Source organism: Tupaia chinensis, unplaced genomic scaffold (assembly GCF_000334495.1).
Source record: "Tupaia chinensis unplaced genomic scaffold, TupChi_1.0 Scaffold000065_1, whole genome shotgun sequence".
Classification (NCBI taxonomy): domain Eukaryota; kingdom Metazoa; phylum Chordata; class Mammalia; order Scandentia; family Tupaiidae; genus Tupaia; species Tupaia belangeri.
Window position 1 is genome coordinate 3074041 of NW_006159523.1, and position 2776 is coordinate 3076816.

The following is a 2776-nucleotide window of genomic DNA, read 5'->3' on the forward strand; positions in this document are numbered from 1 at the left end:
GCATAGGAAAAGAATTTTGAGAAAAAAATAGAGAGAGAAGACATTTGTGGAACACAGATATGGTTTATTACCTGTTGATGTTGACGATGATATGTATAGTATTCTCAACTGGGCTGGACTGAGGTATATGCCAGCCTGGGTAAAATCTCTTTATAATCCAAATGATGTAGATTGATTGAATGTATACATCATAATACTAAAAGAAAAAAAATTAAAAAGAGGCTTTCAGCAACAATTTTTTTCACTTTGTGCTTATCAGAAAATGTCTTCATTTCCTCTTCATTCTTCAGATATGACTTTGCTGGATATAGAAATCTTGGTTGGAAGTGTTTTTCTTCATATAATTCATATTTCTTCAATGATATTAACTGTGTGTTCATACATCATTCTCCTGATATCCTTTACTTTTTGGCCATAATTTTCTGTAGTTCTTTGAACATATATAAGGCAATTGATACAAAATCTTTGTCTAGTTATTATATTGTCTGGGCTACCATAGAGACAATTTCTATTAATTTCTTTTTTTCTTATTAAGGGCCATAATTTCTTATTTATTTGTATGCCCTACATTTTTTGTAGACTGAATATTTTGAACATTATAATTTGGTAACTTAAAATCATCCTCCACCCACCTAGGGTTTGTTGTTGTTGCTTGTTGAAGTCTAAAGTATCACCTTATTTATTGACTTTTCCAAGTTATTTTTATAAATTGGTATTTGACATATACTGTAACAAAAATTTCTGGGTTTTTGAAAGTGAATTTATTCATGAAGAGAGAGATAGAGATACAGCACTCCTGACAAGGTCCTGATGCTGTGATTCACCCCAGCCTCAGCCAAACTGAATAATGAGCACAGAAGTGCCCAGTGTACTCTAGTAAGAATCTACATGGGAACTGGCAACCCCATTCCACATGAATCAGACTTGCAGTGCATTGTGTTTTACCACTGCACTGCTGTATGGTCCTCAAAATTTCCATTTTGTTACCTTAATAGTCAGGCAGTGACCTGATAGATTTTACTACACACATTGTACCAAAAAGAAAAAATTGGGAAGCCAGCAGATGGTATAGTACTTATCTTGCTGGACTTCTACTTGTCAAACCCTGGTTTGAGTCCTAGACCTGATGGCTTAAAAATCATGCAAGGTGCATGTATGTGCGTCCCCAAGATTCCAGAAGGAGAATGAATTACAGTGTGACCATTACCCCAGGGGATGAGTTCTCACTTTCCCTCTCACTGTATCTGGAGAGCACACATACCCCTAAGAAAAACCTCAAAAAAAAAAAGAAAGAAAGAAAGAAAGAAGAAAGAAAGAAAGAAAGAAAAGAAAGAAAGGAAGAAAGGAAGGAAGGAAGGAAGAAAAAGAGAAGAAAGAAAGAAAACCTCTCAAGGAAAGTAAAAAAGAAAAGAAAACAAAAAAAAGGAGAAATAAGGAAAAAGAAAGAAAGAAAGGGATAAAGAGAAAGAAAGAATTCTCTCATTCTTTGAAAGTTTCTGTTAAGCTGGGACACTGAATAATTACCCAGGATGACTATAAGTTGCATTAGCCTTCAATTCCTGCCAATGTGGGGTCTAGGGCTTGGCTAGTGGTATTAATTTGGGATCTCTGTGGCCTTTTCTGAGACAATATTAGGGCCTGGTCATAAACACTGCATTGGTAACCTTTCAAATCCATCATTCCTCCAAGGAGCCTCCTTTTTGGTCTTTCCTTTCCACGCTTGTGGATTTAACTTCTGCTCACCCATTTCTTGTCCCAGGTGGACACAGGAGTATGTTGTTTACTACTTCTAACAGAGTCCACCTGGAAAACTGATCAGACTGTGTATGTGCAGTGAGGAAGATGGTGGGCGTGAAATAAAAGGAAACCTTTGTGTCATCCCTTAGGAATCAAGAAGTAGATCAAATTGCATATCACATTTTGTATAGAGCAAGGTCTGTATAGCATTCCCTGGCACTGGAAAGCTTCACTAAGAACTCGAACTGGTATTTCTACATAATACCAACCTGAAGAATGGCCAATGGTAGGCAGGTGATTGAAAGCAGCCAATTTATTAAGTGTTCTTTTGGTTGCTATATGTATTTTATTAGAATCCAGCATCCCTGAATATTTTAATTCTGTCGTTATTTGCTATCTTATTTGATGCACTCATTCTTGAAACGCTATAAACTATCATTTTCAGAAATTAGAATGGTCATTGCTGGGGACTGGAGAAATGTAGATATGATGAATTTTTATTTAGTGTATTTAGGGTTTCAGTTTGGGAAGATCCAAACCTTCTGGAAATGAATAGCAGTAGTTGTACAAACATGTGGATGTACTTAGTGCCAGTGAGCTGCACATTAAAAGTGGTTAAAGTGATAAATGCTATATTATGTACATTTTACCAATATTGAAAGAAAATAACTGTTGCATATGGGTTCAAAACAAATAAATGGGTTGGGGGAGTAATATTTGTGTAATGCTCCTTTATAGAATGAGAGGAAATCCCAATGAAATACTATTTCAAATGAAGCCTTATACTTTGGTTAAAGCAATTCAGATCAATTTGAGTAAAAGGGGATTGCACTGAAAGAAAATGAAATATCAGAATGAGGGTAATGTCTGGAGAATTAGACATTAAAGCCAGACTCTCAGGAAAATCATACCATGAACGTCAGTACTTCTCTTTATAAATTGTTGGTTTTACATACAATCCCTTTTAATATACATTTTCATATCCATTTCTTTTTAAGAAATCCTATCCTTGATTTAGTTAATATCTTTAGTTAATATC